Genomic DNA, 27,711 nt, shown 5'->3' on the forward strand with positions numbered 1-27,711 from the left:
CAAGGAAGTACCAAGGGGTGGGTGCTGCGGTGGAGGGTGCCAGACTCTGAGTCCTGAAAGAGATCTCGGAGGAAGAGGTCTCCTACCTCTTCTATCCTTGACTTAGGAAGCTGAGGGTGGGTGGTCTCTGCTGTTGTAAACAAGGTGGTGAGGGAACACTACATAACCCACATGTAGTTTTAACAATCAGAGTGTTTACAAGTGGCCTGTGTGCACAGGGGAAGCTAGGGTAGAGGACAGGCCTAGCTCTCATTAATGTGTTCACCCTCTTACCCCCATTGCACTGATGGGGGAACTGAAGCACTGAGAGGCTGCGGTCCTGGTCCAAAGACCATTAGAGTCAGTGCCCAAACTCCTATGGACTGAACAGGCTTTAAATCGGGCCCTAATACGCAAGTATTAATGAATGTATCCCCAGAAGGGAGGGAGGAATCCCCACCCCATTGTGTAGGCAGGGGCCGGAGGGATTAGGTAACTTGTACCAGGTCACACAGCAGAGCTAAGAACTGAACTCGCGTCTCCCGAGTTCCTGTCCAACGCCAGGCTCTTACTGTCGCCGCTCGGTGCTTCTCCACTCTCTCTCCCAATGCCTTTCCTCTCTGTAAATAAGAGTCCGTTGGGTCTCTGGTGGTTTTTAGTCGATTGTTTCTTTATGGAGCAGGCTTTATGAAACGTAGATATATATTCATCCAGCATCTGTGGAAACATTTAAAATGGGACATTAAATTATAGCCAAGTGCTTTCAGTTCCATTTAGTGCACAGATGAGACCTAGGAAATAACAGCTTTTTCTTTAAGGAGCACCTAGAATCCACATCCATTTTCATCTGCTTACAGACAGGGAACAACAAGAAGAAAAGTTATTTGTGTGGAGATAGTTGTAAATTGAATGTATCTCTAGATTCTCCTGCATTTTTATGCCAGGTACTCCAATGAGCCTCTCTCTCGCATTTTGAATTCCTCCAGCAGCTTCTGCTTGGGCAGCTTTGCTCCTTGTTGTGCGTGGTATTGAGGGGCAGTGTTGGCTCTGTACATGGTGGCTGCAGTAGACTTGGCACATGGGCATAGCTAGCTGGGGAAATCTTCTGAAAGGAATAAAGGATAAATTGTTTCTCTTTGCTCCAGCACAGAGATAGCAGTAGCACCTGCAAATCTTCAGATGCGGGAGGGAGGGAAAGCCCCCTCTTTGCTGCTGGTGAAATGGAATAGATCACTGTAACATACCCGGCAAACATTACCAGGCTTTTACTGAGCGGCTCTCAATTGTAATATAATCCCCTTTCCTAAAGATCGTTGGAGACATAATCCTGTTCCTGTATTGCTACATCTCCTGCAGATCAGCTAGCATACATGCCCTCTACCCCTCTTTGATGGACCTGTGGTTAGAGCACAGGACTGACAGGCAGGAGATCTGAGAGTTCATCTCAGCTCTGCCACTGTCTGTCTTCCTGGTCAAGTCGTATCCCTGGTCTGTGCCTCAGTCTCCCCACTCGTAAATGGGGATAACAAGGGGTGTTGTGAAGCTGAGTGAATGTATGATTGCAAAGTGCTTTGAGCTCCTTGGATGTGCTCTAGAAATGCAGGTGAGGAGTGGGTGGAAGCTTTCAGGTTTGGCAGCTCAAGACGGTACATTAAAGCTAAGAAATATATCCATCCTTCCATGTTTTCCTCCCGTTAGCTGATAATCCACAGAGGGGGTTTGTCTTTGCACCATTGCTGATGCATGGGTGTGACGTGATCAAAAGGGCCTCGCTGGCCAATCAGAATGTGGCCTTGTGCACTCAGTGTCTTCCAGCTGGATTCTGGTATCAGTTGGTGACCACTACAGTCACCCACTAGCAGCGTATATTCTTGCAGGGGGGCATGCTCACAACCTCTGCACCAAAAGCACAGCTCTCGAAGGGTAAAATACACCCTTGGGAAGAGAGTCACCATTAGGGCTGTGCACCACTCGCGTAGGGCCTGAAAATAGTGCATCAGAGGACTTACATGGTGGATAGCATTTTTTCTGCACAGGGGCAAATTTCATCCTGAAGGTACCTGGCCAGGGGATGGATAGGTAAATGAAAGGATCTAACACATTCCAGGCAGCATAGGGCAGCAAGACACACGCCCATGCTCACACATGAAAACATGCACACATTGCAAACGCCGAGGCTGCAAGACCCCTGATGCAGAAAGCATGCTACTTCCGACTTCACCATTTCTCCTCCTCCCCCTTCTCCTGACTGATGCCCCCTTTCAGTCTGTGGGGTGATCCTTCCTATTAGATTGCCAATCTCATATTTTTATTAGCCCCTAATCTTCTCCTTGAGCTGCAGTGTAATCTTCTACAAATTTGGTTGTTATCGTAATGGACATCGACTTATTCTATTTCCAGAGTACATCAGCACACTTAGAACAGCAATCTCCTTAAATGTGCAAAAATCTCCTGCTCTGGACCCTAATCATGAATAATAGGTAACAATTTACAAGTTGCTGTGATAGTGAGTTATGATGCTTACAATACAGAGCAGCTGCAGTTACTCCAGATAAAGCTGAGGAAGAGAGTCAGGGTCTCTATTTTTAAGATTTGTTTTCTTTTTAGACACACACTGATCAAATGCATGTGTCCCGGGGACTTGGATTACCCTTCTCCCTATCTTCCTAGCTATGGTGTTTAATGTGCCTCTAATCTGTTTATCTGGATGGTTTTCTATTAATACAGAAATGTTTAACAGCAGGAGTCACAAGGATTTACCACTGGGTTGTTTAGTGTCTGGCATCAGCATTACAAAACATGAGCAGTGGCATAGAGAGAGTTGGGTGGAGGAACAAAGGAGGGTGGGAGATGGGAGGGAAGCGCAGCTGTGGGCAGCTGGATAGCTGGAAGCTTCATGAACAGCCTCCTTGTTGCATGGAGGGTCTCTAGAATCAGGGATGTAGCCGGGCATGCAGGAGCTACTGTATGGCTTGGAGATATAGGTGTAACAGGCAGGCGATGGGATCAGTGTAGAAACTCAACTCTCTGGAGCAGGGACTGGGTCTCCCTGGAGAATTCCTTTAGTATCCTGGGTGTTGCTGCACCACCAGTACCCAAGTGCAGCACTCACTCTCAGCGGGGCATTCAGCACGGGCTGATTTAGAAGCTTTTTTGCTCACATTTCACACTCCTCCTCTGTACGCTGCATCTTCCTCGTCTCTGGGCCAGATAACTCCCTACATTCCTCTCTCCTGGGTTTCCATCTCAATGACATGTCAGCTGAGCATCCCTGGGCCATATTATTCCTGGAGAGGTTTCTCAGAGCTCAATTTATCAAAGCCAAGCAGCTCTGATATGTGGCATCAGCCTCATAGGGGTCCCTAATAGTGCTGCTGCTTTGTACCAACAATTTAAGTTCCATGCTATGCAGGAAACAAACTCATCTTGGAGACTAATGTATGTTAATAAATGCACATATTTGCCATTAGGCTGTTACCTGAGTCCGAGCGAAATTTGGCAGATGCTAAAAACAAAACCGTTGGTTTAATTGAGAAAATTGCCGGGTGAAGTGTTTCTTTAAATAATTAGGGTCAGTACTGGAGCTGGTGATTAGAAGACTGTGTTTATAGACCACATGACAGAGACTCTTCTCTCTGGTCCCTATTTACTGCTTTGGAAGGGGAAAGAAATGAAAGGAATTTTGGTGAAATTAACCTAACTGCAAGTCCAATGGAAAGATTCTCTTTGACCCTTGCAATTTACTAACAGCTGAGGGCTGATTTTCCATAGGATCAGTTGAGTTACGCTGGCATGAAACCAATGTAAAACACTGTAAAACTGACATGTAGAATCTTAAGCGCTTAATTAAACAAATACATGTACTTTATGTATTTATTTATTTAAGAAGTTCTAACAGGTTTACAAATCCTTGCCAGGGAAATATCAGACAAAACAATCAACAGCCAGCTTTTGTTTAGGGAAACATACAGTAATATAATCATCAGAGCTATCTATCTATTTAACAAGGCGTTATATGCCAGCACTAGTGTGTCTACGCTACCTATGACATATCATTTCTAATTGTTTTATTGAACTGAGCGAACTGATTACACATTTAACAAACCTGGCATGTCTATCGAAAGTTAATATTAAAGGACAGGGATGCTGGGTTTTTGCAGGTGGCATATTTATACTTTAAATCTTTTACATATTTCACAGTATCCTTCCAGCTGCTGTTTAGAAGGGAAAAATATGACGGGATTATTATTATTATGATTGAATATTAACATTTATATATTGTGGCTCCTAAAAGTCCTGAAGAGATGAGGACCCACAGAGGCAACAATTAAAGGGTTGTGCATATGTCAGAGAAATTTACCAGAGCTATTTGTGGTGATAAAAGATCCATTTTGTACCATTGCAGTGTGTCGGCATTTAAGGTTTGCACCAGGGTACATGGCTAGTTATGTTGGAGTATACGTCCTTGATCTAACCTGGAGTATGTATATGACAGACCATAACTGGTGGGCAAAATAAATGAGTTAAGAGTAGAACAAGTGTCTCAGCACCATGCATGTGACTCATGGAACCCAGGTTCCTTATTTGGGCAGGTTTCCCCATCAGGGAGCATTGAGCAGGTTTTATGTGGTTGGCTCAAGTGGTCTTATCCCCGCATGTTTGTTTCCTAGCTGGTTCTAGAGTTCATCTACCTAGGCACTTTGTCTCCTATTTCTACTGGTCTCTGCTTGACTAATGATGCTGTTTTAACTGTTTGCTCAGTTAAATCTCTTCCCTTTTGTTCTCTGTAATGGCATCTCTTTAACTTACTAGCCCAGACCTGTTTTCTTCATCCCACTGGGATCTCTGCAGACCTGCAATAAGTTGGTATTGCTGTCATAATTTCATACTGTCCTAATGGCATTGGAAACGGGTCTCAGGACTGGCACTGAAACCAGGAGGAGGTTCTTGTGCAGCCTTGAGTTGAGTCTTTTGAGTGCAACACCCGATCTCCCTTCACTGTAAGGGGTGTTTCTGTTGAGGAAGTAGTTTATAAAACAATGAAAGCTAAATATAAAATAACCAGACTCTGCTTATTTCCTCCTGAAGCAACAAGCCATTTTGATGAATGCCATGGAACCTCTTAACTTTGCAATGACCCAGATCTCCATCAGCTACCTTTTGGAGAAAAGAGTTTCCATAGAATATCAGGGTTGGAAGGGACCTCATCTAGTCCAACTGCCTGCTTAAAGCAGGACTAATCCCCAGACAGATTTTTGCCCCAGATTCCTAAATGGCCATCAAGGATTGAGCTCACAACCTTGGGTTTAGCAGGCCAATGCTCAAACCACTGAGCTATCCCTCCACCCACTTTTCACCATTGGTCTGATCCCAAAGCCCAGTGTAGTCAATGCAAAGACTCACATTGACTTCAGTGGGCTTTGGATTAAGCCTCACTATGGGTCAGGGGGTCTCATCTGTAGGCCTTTCAAAAGCACGGCATAATTTAAATGGATCTTTCCCCTCTGCTGAACTTATTAGCAATAGGAATGTCACGGGTGCTGGCCCTAGAGCACCTCCAAATGTCGTTTCTGTATTTGTAATAGCTATAAGGTATCTGGAGGAATGCTATGCTGTCAAAATACCACTGTGGGGGTTAGTGGGCTCCAGGACTAAATTCTCCCCCGGGTTGCTCTGGCACAAATCTGGAGTAAATGAGCAGAATGTTCCCCAGATGGCTAGAGCAGGGGAGAGACCCATGAAATCTCAGTCCAAGTCCCTTACACAGAGTCCAATACTTGTTTGTCACTGGTGCCCTGTGAAGTTGCTTAATGCTTGTAAAGCACTTTGTGATCCTCAGAGGAAGGCCAGAGGAATTAACTGCAGTTCTTATAATCGGTCTGAGCCTGCATTCTTTGCACATTCACATCTCCCAGTGGGAAATCCCAACGGGAGATTTGAATGCCCAGGGAAGGTATGAGCAGGCTGATTTTGTAGGGAGCATCTAAGTGCACTCTTCAGAACATCACAAGGGAAGTGAAAATCTAGCCCATAGACTGCAGTTGCTGTGCACCGTGTGGCTGCTTCACATCACTAGGTGCCAAAGACCATCCCACAGCTGTTAGCAAACATCTCTCCTCCAAATTCCAACAAAGTCTAAACCACATTAAAGGGCTTATGTTTTAATAACCAAAAGAGATGCACAGAGCCCTGAATATTTTGCAAGATTGGGGGGGGGAAAACTATGCTCCCAAATCTGTTTTGGATTATCAGATTTTTCTTTAAATGTACAGTATCTTTTAGCTTAATATTAATATTTTTACACTTACATTGTTTTATTTCCTGCTCTCCTGGAAAACACAAAAGCATTGTTGGACTGTGCCAGCTCTGACAGTCAGACAGCATAGCTAGGAGACATCTCATTTCATCACTGAAAAATTAAAGCCTCTTTAACCATCCACTATGGTTAAGCACTGAGGCCTTCACTGTCCTGGGTTTATGTGGCACACAAATTACCTTTTAATATTGTCTTGCTGAGAAACTGCAAGCTTTCCTGAACTTCCCCCTAGATTTTCTTTCCATGGAACCTTGCTTACCAGTTCTGAGTTTGTCAAATTGATTTATTTTTTTTTGTCCATTGTCCTTCTTATGCTGCTCTCACTTCTTTCCTAAGAATCATGGAATCTATCATATTGGCTTCTATTTGAGTGCCAATAGCTTTCACCTCAAAGGCTGGTATTAATTGGGCAGTTTGGCTAATATTAAACTTTCAGTCAAAACGTAGCATATTGTTGATGCAATATATTTAATTTTATTAGAAACCACGACCTGGGTCAAGCAGTCAAGGTCATCGGGGACCTGTTCAGTCTTGGGACTGCACTGAGAGACAGGGGTTTTTTGCATTTGGAAGATAATTTTTAGTGTGCTTGCTGTATTTGCATAGGGCTGAATTGAGACGTGTTTGTCCTTTTGTCTGTGAACAGGAAACAGAACAATCAAATGTGCTGCAATATCCCTGAAGCTGAATCAACTGAAATGAGAAACACTGGGGCTTCTCTCCTCCTCCCCCTCCATCACACTTTCATAATACTTAAGAAACCGTTCATTCTAAATGCCAGAAGTGCTAATTCCATCCATATTACACAGAGATGCACCATCTAAGCAGAAAGACGAGATTAAATCTCAACAGAAGGAGAGACTGAAAGTTCGCTATAAATGAACTCGGAGTGAGAAATAGCAATTAAGGAATTTTAGAAAAGCATGTTCTCTGGGTGTTTTTGTGAAAGAAAATGAGTCGATGAGTATCACTTTAAACAAAACCCAACAAAACAAAAACCCACTGGCTTTAAATAACTTCCTTTTGGAATCTTCAGCTGGATACACATTTGTTTTTTATATTTAAGCATTTTATTACATTGAATTGCTCTTGTCTATTTTGAATCCATATTAACGGTTTGTGCAGTACCCTGAGTCACTTTAGGAGTGGGAAAGGTTTTGTCCTGAAACTGAAAATCCTAAAACTGAAGGGGGAAAAAATGCAGTTTTCTGCAACTGACACCCCAAAAATATTTTGGTTTAGAGCTAAATTACTCCAGGGGCCTTTGCAACCCAGGATTAGGAGGCTGCAAACATGGCTTGAACCCATCATAACCCTGCCCTGTGCTGTGACTTCTAGAATTCTGTGCTGCCCTTCTCAGAAAAGCAGTGTGGAGTCTCTCCCTGAATCAGTTTCTTTCCCACTCTGTAGTGTCTCAGCTGATGTCAGAAGTCAATGGCTTCTTTGCCATTGTTTTGTTTTCCCTCAAGACACACCCACCCCTGTGCGCGCGCACACTCACCTCTTCAGCTACACTCCTCTTTCAGCATCAGTAACTAAACTCCCTGCCACAAATACCATTGCTCCCTTGTGACAGTTTCACTATCCTCAGTTCCCCCTAGAGGGTTATGTTGAAATTAACCACCAGCCTATAGTTTAGTTACCTTGATGGTAAATCATCTTATCCCACTCACACAAATAACTGCCTACAGTATGTCATCCCCCCACCCTCAGGCTTTATTCCGTTTCTAGGAGACACACGTAAGTTGCATTTCTTTTCTCGTCTTGTTCTTGTGGAGATGATGGGACCATCTATCACACTCTTGCATTCCCCACTATCCACTCAGTGTTTCAAAGGAATTCTGTCTCTGGGTTTAGTCAAAGAGAGGGAACTTATAGCAAACAATATACGAATGTAAGAAAAAACTGCCCCTAGGAAGCAAACAACCCCGTTAAGCAAGGGCTGGGCCAACACTGGATTTCCCAAGTATGAGGAACAGGAAGATTTCAGAAATGCTTCTGCTGAAAAAAATCTCTCCCAACTGGAAGCTGCAGGGACATGGAGACAGAATCAGTTCCTAGGCCTGGGAGTGACACACAAGTGATCTGGTAACTGGAGTAAATAAGACAGAGATCTGAGAGAGCTGGTGCTTTAGGATAGTTTTGGATACAAGGAAGAGGCAAATGCAAGGACTCCCATATATGACTAGTGATCTTTGTATGGATTAGTTTGGGGACAGCCAACTTTGGCGACACTTTAAAGGGGCCTGATTTTTTGTGAGAACTGAGCACCTGAAGTCTGAAAATTAGACCCCTTTAAGGTGTTTCAAGTTGGGCCCCCAAAATTGCTATAAGTTGAGCAAGTAACATGTTAGTTTTTCTTTGCCCCTTTTTCTGACCACACTTCGCAGGACAAATATAACTCATTTTGGTCACTCGCATGGCAATTACATCAACTTGGAGGTCATGAACAGGTATTATGGAGTCGTGACCACCCTTCTTTTCTTCATGTCTAGAGGGAAGAGGGGTCCTGGGACAGCTGATATATGGGTTGATACATTGGGGGCCTCTGGAGTTAAAACCATGAGCTGCTGCAGCACCTTAGCTGAGTTAGTAGCAGCAGGACTCGGAGGGGACACTAACATACACTCAGCAGTGGATCATGATAACATGGGATCATGGTCTAGAAAAGCGTGAAAGTCACTGACCAAAACCCATCTCCTGTATTTTTACATGGAACCCAGAGGTAGATCTCAAAGTTAACATTTGCCTCACTTTTAAGTTGATTTCGAGTCTGAATATTGCAGATGAATCAGTTTCCACAAATCTAGCTCCATTGTTATGCATGTGAAAATGGCATTTTAGGCATGATTAGCAATCTTTTTTGTTTTTCTCTACAGGGGACCTAAGTGTTTGTTTCTGAGGGGGGAAAAATCCATTTGTAATTTAGTTCTCAAACTTGAGCGTAATCACTTCCAATTTCTCATGCTAACAACCAAGAAAAATTTCCCTATGCTGAATTTCTCACTCAAATGACACATTCTGTCCCATTGGGCTAGTTTAGTCCTTTTAATTTCCCAAGCACAATAAACTGATAAGTATTAATAATAATACCTAGCACAAAGGGAACAAGAACAGACTGGTTATTACAATTCTGTGATAATAACCATTTCCCTCTGTTAAAGGGGACAGAAAATGGAGAGAGAATTAGTCATTTTTTTCTAACAAAAGATTAAAAATACTCAGGACAGATTAGATCGACTGGTTGAGAGAAGAGGGGTGAAGCCATTGAAAAAGTATCTCCCTGCCTGCGTTGAGATAATGTCATAGAAACTCCTGGGAAAGAGCGAATGGCCCAGCCTTTGAATGGCACGAGAGAATGTGGCTATTCCAGGTGCTGTTCCGAAAGGGGAAATGTGGATGAATAGAGGAATCAAAGCAGAAGGGAACACTTGGGAAACTGAACAGAAAGCTGCCTCTGTGAGTCAGAAGAGTCAATGTTGGTGATTTCAGCATTGACCTTGATTCATGGATTTTTTTTTAAGGCCAAAAGGGACCTTTATGATCATCTAGCCTGACCCTTTATAACTCAAGCCATTTAATTTCACCCAGTGACTCCTGCCTCAAGCCCATAACTTCTGTTTGAACTAACGCACGTCTCTTAGAAACCAATCCAGACTCCAGTTAACGAGCCCTTAGGAAGGTGTTCCATTAAAGGTGGGCCTTATTTCCGGTTTGAATTGGTCTAGCTTCAACTCCCAGCCACTCGATCCCGATGTGCCTTTGGAGGCTAGGTTATAGAGCCCTCCCACTACCAGAAATCGGCTCCCGCTGTGGGTGTTTACACACTGCGATCACATTGCCTCTTCGCCCTCTGTTTGACAACCTAGACTGAGCATCTTAAACTGACAGCGTGGGCTAAATTTGTTGTTGGTGCTGGCCTCTCTCCAGGGATGAATGAGTGATAGGGGACTCCCCAGTATGGCAGAGAAGTGGCAGAACTGGGGGTGTTCTCCAGAATCATGGAACAGAGGTGGCAGGAGCCAACACAATAGAGGAGGACTCCCCTATACAGTGAGTATGGCCTGACTTGTTCATAATATCAAAGGGAATGATAGAAGAACAGAGGGGGGAAGAGAACAAGCCCAAGGAAAAGTACAATGGAATCTGGCAATAAGAACGGCCATACTGGGTCAGACCAAAGGTCCATCTAGCCCAGTATCCTGTCTTCCGACAGTGGCCAGTGCCAGGTGCCCCAGAGGGAATGAACAGAATCGGTAATGCTAAAGGGATGATGAGCTGACCCCTTAGTCCCAGACCAAATGCAGCTCTGGTAAAAGCAGGTGAATTAGATTCACAATCCGAGACAAACAGGAGATGCCTGCTATCCAGGCCACTGCCCAGGGTGCAGAGAAAAATCAAATGGCAGAGGCGCAACTGAAGACATGCAGGGACTGCTGAGGGTGTGTTGAATGCAAGGGAATCCTACCCATCCTAAAGGGCTCCCAACCCCCCCGAACTACCTGCTGTTCCTTCCATCAGCTACAGCTGGGCAGGAAATGGATTGCCAATCCCATGAATTTTCAAGATTCTGACACTTTTCCCCACTCCAAATGGGGTGCAAGGTCAAAATCTCAAACTTCTTAAAAGCGATAAGCAAAGAAGAATTTCAAAGGGGTTAATTGAAATGATTTGTTTGGATAATTTCAAAACATTTTGCTTTGCTTTGAGTTTGGCCATTTTTAATCTTTGTTAACATTACAAAACAAAAAGCCTTTGTCTTCAAACTGGAAAATGAAGCTTTTCATTTAGAAAATGTCAAAATGGGAGGTTTCATTAGTTTCAAAACCATTTCTTTTGTGTTTTTGGTTGGGATTTTTTTTGAAATTGAGAGACTTGTTGACACGGATCCTCTCCCACTAATGGTTTTGTTTTCAATTAATTGGCATTTTCTGACAATAATAAAAGTTTTGCAGGAAAATTCCTGCCTGACTCTACGGTTTCCCGGAGGAAAATCAGCCCCAGTGCATGGCTCCCAGCAACTGTCCTTGTGTCCTCTCTCCGCTGCCAATAGGCAGCCAGATGTCTCACTGTGACACTCAGACATAAACCCAGCCAACACAATTAGATCAATTAAGATAGATCCATTTCAAGGCGATTAAGGGTTCCTCGGTGCATCATTAAGGATATGATAGCTAGCAGTTGGCTCCTAGAGAAGGCAGCAGTAGGCAGTACACTCCAAGGTGGGAAGTAATACTCAAGCTGGGTTTCCATGGTCTGTGGCATGTGATTTCCTAGCCTTACACACTTCCTTTTTTTAAAATTGCATATAAAATAAGTGCTGAGCTTTCAGTTCATGTGTTGGGTTCGTATATCAGCTGGTGGCAGGGGGCTTCTCAGGTATCAGTGCCATGAATTGTGCTTTCACGTGGAGGAGACGTGTCCCTGGCCAACGTCTCCCCTCCATCCCGCCGTCATGCATGGTGAACCAGCTGGCTGCTACCCTTCAGCCCAAGCTGGTCACATTTCCTCATGCTGTATTTGTCTGCGGTGCTCGATCTAAAGCCTGTTGAAGTCAATGGGAATCTGGCCGCTGTCTTCAGCGGGCTGTGATTCAGACCCCTAGTTTACAAAGAGCTTTGGGATCCTTCGTAATAGAAGGTGCTACATAAATGTCGTGTTACTCTTATTCGAACCAGTGAGACTGCAAGCTTCTAGGCCGCCTTTCGCTGGGGAAACTACTTCCCTGCCTCTTGCAAGGCAAGAGCCTTTGTCTACTGATGGGTGACCAAATGTCTGTATTCGGGCTGAGCTAAAAGATGGAGAGGAGAGTGAGTTGCCTCCATCTCCACTTGCTTGAGCTCATGACACAATTCCAGGCACAGCAGCAGCATTCTGTCCTTAAAGTGGCGTTCGTGGTAGGCACTCTTTCAGGCTGAGTTCAAAGCCTGGGCTTCAGAGAGAGAGAGTCTCTGTACTTGAGCTAAGCAGAGCTCAGAAGGGATGCAGTGATCTCAAAAGCCCATAGCAGGAGCTGCATTTTTTTGACTTCATTCCCCACTGCGTTGCTCCAGTGCTCTGATGCGGTAACTTAACTGAAACCAGTGCAGCATTAAGATGCAGTGGTGGAGCAAGCTCCATCCCTTTAATCTGAGAGCCTGATTCAGCTGTCACTTACCCAGGTTTTATATTTATGTAACTGCCTTGATTTCAGTGGAGGTACTCCAGATTTACAGGAATGTAAGTGCTTGTCCACACTTGATGTCACTCTTCTGGAATATGCATTATGGTATAAGCTCCCAGGTGGGCATTCTTATTCCACATGGCAAGCTATTCCAGAATAGCTATTTTGGTAAGCTTCCAAGTGTAGACAAGTTCTTAGTGGGCCCAGAATCAGAGTTCTGATGCCTTTCCCTTGAATGTCCTGTCTCATGGCTGGAACATCATTGCAGACAGCCCTTTGGAAAGGGACTAGCACATTGCAGGTACTACTGGACACAAATATGTAATAAAAGTTAATAACCCCCAGTAAGAGGTGTCATTAAGTGTGGAATATTGCTGCTGCTCCTTTTACAAAACCTGGGAAAGCTGAAGAATCCCCTCCCAACCCACAACCACCATCCCAACTCCATACGAGCTGCCAGCACATCTGTCACAGTTCAGGGCAACTGCACCTGATGTTCCCCTTGACAGTTCAGCAAGGGCACCTGCTCTCATGCTTCTAGTTCTCCCCAAGTGTTGCCTCTCTTGGGCGGAGAGACAAATCTCTGTCCCTTCTGACCAGGGTGTTTCTGGGCTGTGCCGTTCCCTGCATATGCTGTGCATTTCCCAGCAAAGACAGTCTGCCTAAACAGACCTGCTTGTTTTCTCTACAGCAACTGATCAGATCAATTGCTGCAGATATAAGTTACTCCAGAGTTTTCTAAGCAAGCCTACTTGTGTCTGAAGGTACAAAGCACTATAGAGAGAACATATTAAAAACAATAGAAGAGCCTACACGCATGCTAAGCTTACCAGAGACCACACCTGCCCCAGCGTTTTCCTTGTGGTTACAAGCTGATCACCGCTTCAGCTCAGAACAAGCACACAGTTGGATGAGGCCTCAGTAGGCCAAGTCCTTCCAACCCTACCCTAAGGAGTGGGTCCCTTGGTAAACCAGGAGTCCTGGCTATTTGCTGTATCAGGATAAAGGCTCTGAGTCAGCCTAAACTCAGGCTTTTAATCCAAAAATCTCTTTGCCTGTGGGTCTCTGGAGAATCCAGTTGGGACTAGTGATATATGCATCTCTCCTGGGGTTAGCTTCAAAGGTTGGTAATGGAGGAAGATTGGCATCCCCCCTTTCTACTAGAGACGGTGCATACAATACCACACACATGCACAGTTGCATTTCTAACGCAATGTACCCCAAAAGGGTCTGCCTTCATTCAGTAAAGCTTATCTAAATTCCAGAAGGTTTGTTCAGGAAGCTGCAGGATAGTGTCAACCTGTCACAGCGTCTGTAGAAACTCAGTTTCCAGATAGAGAAGTTGCAAGCGATGGAGCTGGAAGCTGGTGGTGTGGCTGTGCTCAGCACTGAGAGAGAGGCTGGCTTTGGAGTTAAGGCACTGAACAGGGAGTTGAGAGACTGGATACAGTTTCTTTGGCTCTGCCACAGGCTTTGTGTGACCTTGGGCAAGTAAAAGGAGGCTAATAAGCCTTCCTTTCTCCCACCCTTTGTCTGTCTTGCATTCTTAAACTATAGAGTTGCTGGTGCTGGCACTGTCTCTTATTGCATATCTATATGGCTCCTAGCACAATGGGGCCCTGATCTTTGTTCGTACTCCGAGGCAATACCGTATAACTCCATTTTGTCAAAATACTACTGCCTGGGTTCTGGTGAGGGTAGGGAACCCATCTGCGCAGGCCGGTGGTCTGGCAAATATGTAGCAAAGGGACACTTGTGCATAGCTGGCCTATGTTTGAGTGCAATTTCTCCTGGGGTTTTCAAAGTCACATGTTTAATATGAAGTGCCAGTGATCAAGAGCCTTAATGCCGCTCAGAAGAGCTCTCTGCAGCCTCTCATAATGTCTAGCAATGGCATCCGTGAAAAGCACTCTAGGAATAGCATGAGCTGAACTGCATGAGTGATGCCTGGTGGCCAGTCTAACACAAGCGTTCCAGGCATTACAATTCAGGGAGAGGGGTCTGGTGCTCAAAATGGTGTTCTAATGCGATGAAGTATGAGCCAGCAGAATTCCTTTGGGAATCCTGGCCCCTGCCTGTTAGACATGGCTAGGCTTATCCTCCTTGTCTGTGCTGACATAAGGCCCCTGCTAGCAGCCAAGTGTCACAGTTCAAAATCAGGATGATGCAGCTCAGGAGGCAAAGTTGTTAAATAGCCCAGGAAAATCTGTCTGCATTTTTGCTGTCTCCAGCTCATTTATTCAGAGCAACAAGGGAGTTGGGCACATTTACACAGTTGGGTTTGTTTAATGCTTTTGAAAGGAACCATAACCAGTTAAATACCAAGAGTATTAATGCTCTAAACATGCTGGAATATAAATATAGCAGGAGATAAAAATCCAGTCGGTCTCCGGTATTATGGAGTTTGGGGAAAGTTGAAGCTTCCTTTGAACAAACCAGCTCTAAACAGTTGCTCGCTTTCACAGCACATTTGGGAGAGATTAAAACATATATAATGGTACCTAAAGGGACAGATCTTCGGCTGGTGTAAATGGGTGTAGATCCATTAAAGTCAATGGAGCTTCCTCTGTTTCCATTAGCTGGGGATCAATCCCAACATCTCCTAAGCAAGTAATGGGGCTTTTATGGTTAGTTGTTTTGCTATAAAGCAAATGTTTTCCCAAGAACAAGGTGAAATGCAAGGAGGGCAATAACCATTCTGGAGGCTGGAGTTTCAAATGCAGATTTTCAGAGCTTCTGTTCTAGAAGACCAGGGCCAGCTGGTGTAAATGAAAAAAAATCCATACAATTTGAAATCAGCCTCATCTCTCGTTCTTTGTGTCATTTAAACAAAGCAAAAAAGCAGAAAGCCAATCACTCCACTTATCTGATGTAAACGAGGCTGCTTCTTTCTACTTGCAAATCACATTTGCACTCCTTGGGCTGGAGTCACATTCCAGCCACAACATTATCCTTTGTATCCTTAGAAAATCATTTATTTTGAGAGCTCTGCAGATTGAGGTAACTTTGTCTACAGGCTGAATTGGCTGGACCACAGTGCTCTGATATCATTTGGGTGTTTACATCTTAAACTGTCTGGCAGCCACTTCCCATTTCTCCTGGTGGCTTTCTCAACTCGCTCTGCTGCTGTCTCACCCCCGCGATAACAGCTGCTATATGGTACTTTCCAGAGGTGGGTGACAGTCATTATCCCCATTTTACAGATGGGAGTACTGAGGAAGAGAGTAGTGAAGAAGCTTGACCAAAGAGGCCAATTCCTTGGGCAGCACTGCTTATTATTTTTACACCAGGCCCTGAGTCTCTTGATACATGGGGCTGCATTCATGTGACCCACATGGGGTATGCCATGCCCTGCCTGCAATGAAAGCATTAGGGTGTTGCCACATCACAGCCTGAACCCTTATGAATGACTCACATTGAGCTCTATTTCAATGATGAGAGGGCTCGTCTCATCTCCTAATGATCCGGATAGCCTGTTGTGACAAGTGTAACTCACTGGTGAGTGGGTGCTACAGGTCCCCTCTGTGCTGCTCTGCAGGTGATGAGAGCCACAGCCCCTAGCTACAGAACTTTAGTTGAAGCCGTCGCAGCTCATGCTTTTTGCTCTATAGTTCCCCGGTTCAGTTCTGTGTGTTGGCCAAGAGGATGGGTGTCACGCAAGCATTCCCATCCACGTGCCTGGCCAAGTGCACTGGGCCCAATTCTGTTCTCTGACACCCATCCACCCTGCCGACCTCCCTGAACCCCATTATCAAGTGACCTGGCCATTGCAAACTTAATGGCATGGCAGCATCTGACTATGGTGGGGGCAATTTCTCTTTTCGCAGGATCATATTGTCTGTAACTTAACCATATGTATAAAGCAATACAATTCGGGCTCCCATCCTATCATCCAAATCTAACATAAAAGCGATGGGTGCGATATTTACCTAGACTATCCTTTCTTCGTTGCACAGTGATGGAAAGCAGAGAGCTCCCGCGAGTGAAACAATCTTAGACTGTCAGTTTAGTGCTTCCTTCCTTCACGCACAGGTCTGCCATAGCCCTTCTGCCAGCCAGTTCAGTGGCTCGCCCTTTGCATAAACCCCAGTTGTTTAAACGGCTTGGGAATTTGTGATTGTTGTTATGAGTAGGAGCAGCAGCAGAAACAATCCGTACCCCTGTGTCCACAGTTGCACACGCTTCTTAGACCGCGTCAGGAGGTTTATTGCCTTGCTGCATCCTGATGCGTACTGAAGTCAGCAGGTGCAGGGCTTGCCCTGGGTCTGGGTCTGCCCCCTGTCCTCATGTCCAACCCCTGCCAGCTTACCAGCAGGGGTGCTTCAAGGGAGCTGTGCCTCATTGGTGCTTTTCTCTGCTGGGTTGCGTCACAACAAGTATCTCAGCTGAAGGCTATGTCTATGCTAGAAACACTGCCGTGGCACTGTAGTGCAGACACTTTCAACAGCGACGGGAGGGGCTCTTCTGTCCCTGTCGGAAATCCACCTCTCTGTGGGGCAGTAGCTTGGTCAGAAGAATTCTTCCATCGACCTAGCGCGGTCTACACTGGGGGCTTACGTGTGTTTAATGACATCTCTCAGGGGTGTGAATTTCTGATCCGTAGCTGGGTCTACCTAACTTTCCAATGTAGACCACCCCAACTCTCCCTTCCAGCCAGCTCCATGTTATCATACTCTGCGCCCTGCTCTTCTCGTGCTCTCGGCTCGGATTCACTGCCAGATGCATTAGCATAATTTCTCATCTGTTTCCTTTGTGCCTTATGTTCCCTTCCTGTGCTAACCCTTATGGAAGTACAGAGCTGTGGGTACTAGAAGCTGGTCCAAAAAAAATCCATCAAAACATTTTCCCAACGGATAATGACTATTTGATAAAAATGGAAATTTTCACTGGAAAAAAAATATGCTTTTGTCAAACATTTTTTTTGGGGTGGGGAGATTCAAAAGCTGAACATTTTTTAGGTAGGGGGAGAAAAATTCAGTATCTAAACTTCTCGTGTTGGGGCGGGGGAAACTAATTTCCCAACTTGCTCTAATGGTAACAGTGTAGCAGTAAGGGAGACTTCCAGAGGTATGCAGCTCCCACTGGCCGCCAAAGGGGGTCTGAATCCCTCACTCTCATTTGTGCCTTTGAACAGCTCTCCCTTGGTGGGCTAGCCAGCAGAACCTTGACATGGCACAATGCGTTCTACTTAGACTGTAAGCTTTTGTGGGTGGGAACAGGCTATTTGTTCTGTTTGTACGGTGCTTAGCACAATGGGTCCTGGCCCGTGACTCCTATATGCTACGATAAGACAAATTGTCACCAATTTCTAGGAAGCAGACGCAGTGGCATATTTCATTGATTCTGAAATCAAGCCATGTTGCACAATAAGTCCGTTCAGCTGCAACCAATTCACACGAGTATATAGGTAAGATCCAGTGTTTAGGACGTAAATGTCCCACCAAGGCACCTATCTTAGCTTCATGTTGCTTCTTGGCTTTGTTAGGGATGTTGTTTGAATATGGATGCATTGTGAACTGCTTATTTATAGTGGAATTAATAAAAAAAGAAACCCAAGTCTGTCCCAGTAGCAGAACAAGGCTTCCACATAAAAATCTGAACCTTTGCTTTACTGACCTGTTTCTGGGTCTGCCAAGGTCTGAGCTGTTCAGCCCCACGCATACCTGCATGCATGGAACCCCAATGGGACACCACAGAGTCCTCATGGTGCTGTAGCTGGGCATTCTTGGCCTGAGGAATCTGTCTCTTGCCTTTAGGAAAGTCATGTTACTTGGTACCTGTGCAGTTTGTTGGCTGTTGTGCCATTCGGTAGCTTTTGCCCTACTTTCTAAGCACCTCTGCAATAAAGAGAAATACACGTATCTCCATGACAACAAACCTGATTTTTGTTGTGATGTTAAGGTGTAGTTAGAAACGGCAGCAAGTTGCTATGGTAATGGAGAATGCCATCTGGTTGCCATAGGAACTACGGCAGGCTACTCAGACTGATTCAAGTGAATGTCTTCTGAATTATAACCAACCAAGTTTTGGAGGCATTGCTGAGGGAGGCCTGAGTGACACAACCCAATGATAGTGAAGTCTCAAAGACATATTGGTCGTGTAGCTGTATTAGTGCATTCTCAGAGGATATAGGAGGGCTCCCTGTAAGACATTCCAAAGTGCTTTGTCTAGCCTACCTCCGAATAAGTCGAGTGATGGTGCCTCCTCCCAGCTCCTTTGGGAGACTACTTGATGTCTAACTGCCCATGCTGACATGAGAGCCTTGTGAGATGGCACCTCTGTGACAGTGTCAAGGGTGATCTTGCTTGCACTCAAGCCTGCAGAGAAATTATTGGTAGGTTCAGTGGAAAATACCCTCTCTCAAATTGCTTCTTTCTGTCTTCATGGGAAGCATTAAGGGCTGTTCTTCTGTGGTTAGATGAGTGTCCTGGCTTGGAATCCTATTGCAGTTGGCCTGAGTGCTGATATCTTGGTAACTGCTAACAGATTGGATCACGGAAGCAGAACAAGCTACTGGCGTAACCTTACCTCTGTGTGCACATGTAAGGAATTCCTCTGGGACTAGGGTCAGAGGCATAATTGGAAAGGAAAATGGAACTGATCCGTGAGGAGCCAGATGGCTACAGTAGAGAGGCTTCCCAAAAACAGCATTAAAGCTAGCAACGGTTTGAAAAGAGACTACCAGCGCAGGCTGTTGTCACATCACCCTATTGAGCGTTGGAATCTGGCTGTACTGGGTTATGCCTTTGTGCAGCAGACCCACCCCAAAGACCTTTAATGAAGCATTTCAAATCACCTAGTCATTCACGTTCACAAGCAACCTCAAGCTGCCGTTACGGAGCTGTGCCAGCCGCCATGCAGAAGATCCTGGGGACAGAGCTGACAGCTGGGGTTTTCAGCACAGGGAAGAGGCTTCTTTCCTTATGCCAGCTAATCATGAAGACCCAATGGGGAGACCGGGCAAGGTGCATGAAATGGAAACCTGAGAAGAAGCAGGTGATGGTCAGTGGAGATGACGAATGAAAACTCATAAGTGGGGCATCACCACCAGATAGCCTACGAACGCATATGTTTCAGGGCAGGGCTCGAGGGGGAGGGCATGGATTCCACCCAAACCAAAGATGACGACACACCGTGGCAGATGCACCATCAAATCACTCCGCTAGGGGCTGTATAGATCAGTCAAGTAAACACATAAATCTATGTTCTTTGGGAAGCTGCTGGGGGCTGACCGCCTATGAAAATATCTGGCCCCAATTTCTGGAAATTCTGTCTTTTAGGGCTCAGCGCATCACTGCACCCATCGCTGAAATGCAGCTACCTCTGGATGGACTCTGCCTTTAGGCCCAGGAGATTTTTAAGGGTTTTATACGACAGGGAAACCCAGAGCCTCAGGCAGCACAGCACCCCCTAGCATGAAGCAGGGGCACTTTTTACATGATAGTGGGAAGAGCATCACCTACTGAATTACCTACACTGCTTCCTTATAGGATCCTGGAAATTTCCCCCGTCTGAATACCCACAAAGCCAGCCTGGGCTTAGCCATGTGAGATTTGATATGATTCCAGCTCCCAGTGGTCACAGCTATGCACATACAAAGCACCATTTAGCCTTCAAATCCATCTGCATGCTGTCCGGTGGCGTTTGGATTAATTAAATGAATTCTTACCACAGCATCATTGTGGCCATTAAATATTTATGCTGAGGGAATGCAGGAAACGCAGATACACTAGTTCTAACAGTAGATGGGAGCAGCAGAGAGACGTCAGATGGCTCAGATGTATGTTTGGACTCTGTTCCTTGAGACAGAATTATAGCAATACTGGGGATTCACTCCAGCTCAAACGAGACTTGGAGAAATGCTGCAGGATAATAGACTAGAAGGGTGCATGGTCAGCACTGTACTCTAATAACTCACTGAAGAATTTCCAGCAGCCAGAAGGAATAACCACAGACTATTTTAATACAGCCAACGCAACACTGATGCAAGGCAAAGGATTCACTGTACGTACACAACTGTCATCTGTTTATCCATAAGGTGGAATTAGACTGTCACCCGACCCCTGCACAGCCTAGCTAGCTAGCATGGATGGTTTTGCTTCCCCGATCTCTGTTCAGCATAAGTCATTGGACATGCCGAATCAATAAGCTGATCTTGTATCTTGATTCACTGGACCAGTATTGGGAGACCCAGCCCCATCATTTCTGAAGCCAGAAACAGTGTGGTTGACTTTCTGGACCAGATCCTCAGCTGTTGTCAATCAGGATCAGTCCTCTGTATAATTTTAACACCTTTCTCTGTTCTGTATGGTGCCCACTCATGCCCTTGGTCTAGCGTATAACTTGTTCTATATACGAAACAATTCACCTACAGCAGAGCAGTTAATTATGCTAATTTTGCAAGCCTATTCACCCTCTGATTTTTAAGTGTATTCCTGTTTTGACCCAATGTTTAGCCCTGCATCCATGTCCAAATAAATATGAAAGTGACACATATAACTCACGGAACTGGTGATGTGGAATAAAAACTCTCTAAATTGCAATAAACAGTAAATAGAACTTTACAATTAAATGGTGTTCAGTCTGGGACTACCATTGGAAACATGGCTTGGAAATTCCAGGGCTGCCTCTATAATTGTTCTCAAACATTCTCAATCCCCGCTATTGTTTCAGGAAGGTGGTGTTTGTTTATGAACACATCTAGCTAGTGATTTAAACTGGAAGCAGTTAAGATGAGTGAAATGCTGTCTCATTGTCTTCAAGATGCAGACATTCTGATCTTTTAATATAGTTATTATTTGCATGCTCCTTAATCCTATCTGCAGGGGGAAGGAATTTGCCGAGTTTAAAGGTACCAGCTTTCTTTTTTTGGGGGGGGGGTGGCGGGGGGAGTTTTTCTTTTGACTTTGGGTTTTCATGCCAGTTTCCTGTTGTGCATATCATAAAAACAGCACGCAGAGTTCAGCCATTTGGCAGTTTCTGTTCTACTGCAGCCCAGGATTGGACTAGCAGGTGGTGCTGCAGGTGGGGAATAGCTTACATTAGCAGAATTTTGTGGAGCTCGGCACTTGAACAACAGGGGGTGCTGTGAGCTAGGAGTGAATTAGTCTGCTAGAGTGGGAAGGTGGAATAGAATGGGGTTCTGTAGGTAAGAAGTGAGGTGCACTGGCAAAAATCAGAGGGAATCATGCACACGCCATACTATTCACACTATATTTGGGTATGAATGGGATTAGTCCCTCACACTCCAATCAAGTGAACACATTTGACTTGCTGATTTAAGTGTGTTTGTTCTCCCATCCCTCTTTCCACACCCACTGTGTGGTGGGGAGAAGGAACTTGATGTCATGAGGATTATTGAAATAATTCTCCATCCCCTCTATAAAGTCTCAGATAACACTGAGACCTAATGTAGTTGTCTGGATTCAGTTGGACGTGATTAATTTTTTTGCCCCTATTCCAAAACACAACTAGACATTGACTGTAGCAAGAGGACTGGAATACTTTTCAGCAGTGCGGAGTTTGACTTGCGGCAGGGGAGGGGACTGTGTGTGTGTGTGTGTGTGAGAGAGAGAGAGAGAGATGTATATCTATCTATCTATAGAATTGTCATTTAGCCACCTTTTTCAACACTGTTGTGTTAAGTGGTAATTTGGCGTTCTGCCCAAGTTTGATGCATCCTGGGTCATGCTGGCTTCAAAGTGGCAGTAATTTTTACACTGAGCTTCCATAATTTGATTGTTTGAGCTGGTCAGTTTGCATCACGCCAGAGTGGGGGGATGCTGAGCTGTTGGCTCCCAGTTTAAAGGAGATGTCATTTTAAAAGAGTGGAGACTCTCTCACAGATGCTCAAGCACGAATGTCTTAAGTTTCCTCTTTCTTTTAGAGCAGCAGCAGTTCTGGCGCCTGGAGGGGATGTGTCCTGTGCTGAATGTGATATTGTAGTACTGGAGGAAACGAGAATTTAAGAAACATTTAAGTTCAGCTGGGACAGTGGGTGGGCTAATCGAGAGATGGCTTGCGTCTGGAGCAGGAACTTCAAAGGGTCTGATTAAGGTCCCCTAGGGTGGAAGTCTGTTCTGAGTCTCTAGAGGTGCAGCTGAGGAGAAAGTGCTTTAGATGCTTTCAAGCCACCTTTGTCTCCAGGCTTCTGGGCTGCCTCAAGAGGCCAAAGACTCTCTAGCACAACCCAGACAGTGCTGGTGGACTGCCCAAGTTACAGCAGTCTTCCACGGCTCATTACAGACAGTAGCACTGCTCCAAATCTCTACAGTGTTATGTGCTATGGCCCCAACCCAATACACCCCTCCCACCCCCTAGAAACTCCCTATGCCAGAGACGGCCTGTCTTCTGTTTCTGTGCCAAGGGAATTTTTCTCTGTTAAATGTGGTGCCTTTAGAGGCCCCTTTATGCTGCTCCAGGACAGAGGCTGTTGTGAAAGTGAGAATCTCACCCCAGACTTTGACAATATCCTTAACAAATAATCCTACTCTGGCATTGCCAGATGGGATCAGACTAGGGGTCCATCAAGACCAGTATCCTTTTACCAGCAAGGGCCAGCACTAGCTGCTTAGCAGAAAGGCATAAAAAACTCTGCAGTGATGGGATAACCTGTCCCCAGGAAAAGTTCCGTCCTGATTCCTCTCAACTGGAAGTTGGCTTATGCCCGGAAGCTGCAGGATTTATATTCCTTCTAAAACTTGGTAGCATTTATGGAGACCTCTGCAAACTTTTCACAGCCCCATGGGGCTGCAGGTCAGTATTGTTCCTATTTGACAGAGAGGTCCAGAGAGGAGCCTGCCACAAGTGTGAGCCCAACACAGACAATCCTGGCTCCCGGTTCAGACAGCTAGACCAAGGTGCAAATGAATAGATGCAGTTGTTAGTGATTGGTCGAAAGTTTGCATGCTCAGGGCTACGCAAGAGTGCAAGTGCCAACATGAATGTGTGAATAGCCATCTCTGGCCTCTCGCCTTCCCTCCCACGTGCTGTAGAAATTCTCTGTCCTGGTTCCCTGTCTCCAGAGGGCCGTTGCTAAGATTCCGTTTGCATCCTCCATGATCTGATAGTACAATATCCTCATGATGGTTCAATTCGCTGAATTATTGCCCCTAATGGGAAGCCAGCGAGGACCATGATGCATGTGGTGCTGTGGCTAAACTGGTAATGATGCTATTGCATGTGCTAATTAACCTTTGGGCGTCCTTCATGGATGCTCCACATGAATGCTGATCTTGGGCTCCCGCATCATTTAGAAAGAAAGCTGCTGTCACCAACACACCAGCTACTTCCGTGCTGATTTTATTTGCATGCAGGATTTTTCCTGTACTGTACTTGTTAACATGTGTGTATTGGTATAAATGTATTTAACGGCCCTGCAGAGCTTTGGAAGCAGGCGGCATTTTCTGATGGGACACATTGAGTGCATATGTGATCTGTGGTTGGAAAACCAGACTTTCAAAATAGCTGAAGTTTTCCCAGTCTTCACGCTCCATAACTGGGACAGATTTTTCAAAAGCACTTAGCCCCCAGCAGCTTCAGTTGTGACATTTATGTAGGGTCAAATTTTGCAAAAGCTCTCGGCACCTCATTTGTGAAAATCTGGCCTAATTATGAGGGGTAAGGACTGGAAATGGGAGCTGAGCGCTGTTGAAAATCTGTCCCCAGTTGTGGGTGTTTGAGCTGTTCTGAAAATTCCAGCCTCCAGGGAAGAAACTTCTAAGCTCCTCCCTCTGACATGAGACAGGAGTTTGGGGAGTGACATTGTAGCAGTTTTCCATGTTACTTTGGGGCCCTCGCTAACCTTCTACATGGCCCTAATCCTGCCAAACCGGACAGGCTGCAGCCATTCCTCTTTGCAAGCATAAGTAATATCCCCTTCTGTACAGCAGCATGGAGTCCATTGCTTTGGCTGACAGCAGCTCGTATGGCAGATGTTCAGGGAGCTTTCCTCAGCTCAGCTCCTGCCTGTTAAAAATAACTAATTCTCCCCTCCCCCCCCCATCACCACCACCCTCTTCATTTTCTAAGCCATTTAAAAAAAAATCCTTTTGTGGGAGAGGAAAAAAACCTCTTCCCCAGCCAATGCTTGGGCTACATTTAGCAAAATGGCACTGGGGCAGACCTAGGTGAATCGCAGAGCAGTAGTGCAGGGTTCCTGTATTTCAAAGCAGCTGGAGGGACAGCTCAGTTCATTTCAAACTCCAGCAGAGCTGCTAATCCCGGCTCCCGTCACAGCCCCAGTCAGTGGAATGTACATGGCACCCTGCTGCTGAGCATTGCTGTTTATTTTAGCATCCAGTTTCTCTGAGGTGAAGGGTGTCCTGCAACGGAACTAGAAAGGTCCCTTTATCTCACATTGTGGCTGAGTGGCTTGGCCATGGTTGTGCAAAATGCACCCAGGCTATCAGTGCTCCCAAATGCTTTCTGCTGAGAGACTGACATTGTAACTCCAAGGCTGTTACTCAGCTTAGCTGCACGGTCACCACAGTGCAGAGGCTTCCCGAGAAACCTTCACTTTTTCCAGGATCCTCCTTGAGGGATGAGATTAGATCCCTTTCATTTATAAAACATGCTATTGCTTGCTGGGTATTTTTCTGCATTAAGCCAGTGACTCTCTCCCAAGCGGTAAGACAACTGGCCGTGTGACTCCTGAGGGAACGCAAGTCTGCCAGGAGAGGGTTGCTAGCCCCGTGCTGGAACGTTCACACCGTGAGCCGCCGTTAGTAGATGGAAGTCTCCGTGTGCTGATTGATGTGCATTATAACTGATCCTAAACTCCCTCGCCAGATGCATGAGGATAGATGCAACTCCATTTCCCTAAATGAACCATTGGGGAGTATGTTCCCACAAGGAAACATCCATGTTAAATGCTCACCCATGGGCCAAAGGGGTGGTTTTACAAAATCAACGGGGGAGGAGGGAGCAATGAAAACCAGAAAAGACGCTAGTACGAGGCGTGCGTGCGCTCTCAGTGGACTCTGCAGCCTGAGCAGCAGCTGCAAGAATTGTCTGAAACATGCTCTTTGCTGTTGTTTTGTCATCCTACTGTCCCAGCCCCCATTTGTTTCATCCACCAGTTGTGTATCATTAAAACCCTAGACTGAGCTCTCTGGGGACTTTTTATGATCTGTATTTGCATCACCGAGCACTATGGGGTCCTGTTTCTTATAGGGGCTCCTAAGTGCTACTGTAATTGGGGTTCTTACTCCTTGAACAAGCTCACTATGCACATATGTAATGTATATATTGAAAACCACACCAACACCCCCATGCTCCTGCAAACGTACATTTGTACGTGTGTCTCCCTCAGAGAGAGAGATGTACAAATTCACCCCGAAACACACAGTTGCACATGCACTTCTAAACACACACACAGACCTAAACACCTTTACAAATGTTTTTAAAGGTTTGGGGAAAAGTGAAACCTTTTCTGCCCTCATTTCATTTTTTCCATTTTTGCACTTTCTCCTGGATGAGATGAACCTTGAACCAAAATCTCCTTTTGGCTCAGAGATAGGAATGGTCCACTGACACCTGGACAACACACGATGCAGAAACTTGCATATTGGCTTTGAAACCACATGACTTTGCTTAGTGCCTCTTCATGAAGGCTAACTGTTTGCTCCTAACGCTTTGTATCATTTCTGTTAATTCGTTGCCGGGGAAGAGGCTGAAAGACTGTGCTATGTGATACGATCTTTCTGCCTTGGCAGCAACATAATGCAACTGTTTATTTAGATATAGCACAAGGGCCCAAATTCTCTTTGGAAACATTCTTATTAAAATATACATTTATCTCCTGGCCTTTGGTGGAACAATTGTAACAAGCCACAGCTGTGAAGACCAACTGAACAAACTATCAGGGAATTATGTAAACAGCTAGAATTATTGTATCTGGTCCTTTGATTATTTTTTTTATGGCAACTAAAAAGAACTTGTTTTAATTAAAATGTTTCCAAATTGGGGGCCCCCTGGGAGGCTGTCTTGCCTACCTCAAAGCAATCAGACACACATCTAAAGGAGGCTCCTTCAATCTGCAGCAGCCCAGTCTGAATCCCCTTCCAAACTGCCTCTTGGTCCAATCACTATGCAAACATTGACATTTGCGATTCTGAGTGAAACAGTCAGATTCTAAATGCTCCGCAGGGACCCCGTCCCCAGCCAAGGGCTAAATGGAAAGATCTCTGAGGGGAGATGCCATTGAAAATGGATGGAAATTAGTTATTTTGAAATAACTTGCCCCAAACCAGTGGGACATTCAGGTAATCACCTCCTAGCTGGTAAGGTGGTTGCCAGTGTATTTTAGTGTTTAACCCTATAGTCATTCGGGGATAGTAAATGTAATGATAACACATATATTTGTAACCAGATATTCCCTGAGAAATTCTATTTAATGCTGTACTACTTATTGCATAGCTGTAGATATCATACTTTGTAATAAGGGTAACATAATTACAGTGTAGTTAAATTGTAATTGTAGTGCAATTATCTGGTGGTTCTGCTTATCTATAATGACCACTAATTCATATATCAGAAAGATAACTGCAGTGTAAATACAAGGTCCTTGATACACCCAGACACTATGGTTGAAATTTTCATAGCTCCTTAGCAGATTTGGACAACCAATTCCAAAATTAAGATTGAGCTGGACAAATTTATGAATGCAGTTGTATAATGGGTTGTTTGTGATGGTAGGGGACAGGGCTCAACAGCCTTGTATTTCACTTCGGGGTTTATGTCTTATGTTCCAACAGCTAATGCTGCAGCATTTCAGCTGGTCACCAGCAGGGGTCAGGAAGGGATATTCCGTCTGCCCCACCACCACATATTCAGGGAGGGTATTTTTATCTTGATCTATCAGGGATGGTCACGGCAGGAGATGAGACACTGGACACAGAGGGCCAGGGCTCTGAGGTGGCACCAAGCATTCTCTCTCTCACGTGGGGGCTTGACTGGCTGGTCCTTGCTTGTGCTCAAGGTCAAATTGATCACTATAGGTGAGGTTAGGAAGGAATTTCCAAGCAGGTCAGAATGGCAGTGTCTTTGGGCGGTTTTCACCTTCCTCTGCGCCATATGGGAGCAGGTCACTTGCCAGGATTATCTGGCTCTCTCTCACTTCATCGCTTCCCTGCCATTGTGGGCTGTAACACTTTGATCTCATTTTGCTTGTTGGGTTTAGCGTGTGGGAGGCTGGGAGGTGGTGGTGGCCTGAGGTACGCGGGATGTCAGACTAGATCTGGAGGTGGCTTCT

At 45.3% G+C, this 27,711-nt stretch overlaps 1 long non-coding RNA gene across 3 annotated transcripts in view; it reads left to right on the plus strand.

Annotated features, from left to right (window-relative positions):
• Positions 1-27,711, plus strand: part of LOC123354914 — a 302,765-nt gene that overhangs the window by 198,316 nt on the left and 76,738 nt on the right. The window lies entirely within an intron of this gene.

This window comes from Mauremys mutica, chromosome 22 (genome assembly GCF_020497125.1).
Source record: "Mauremys mutica isolate MM-2020 ecotype Southern chromosome 22, ASM2049712v1, whole genome shotgun sequence".
NCBI classification, from domain to species: domain Eukaryota; kingdom Metazoa; phylum Chordata; order Testudines; family Geoemydidae; genus Mauremys; species Mauremys mutica.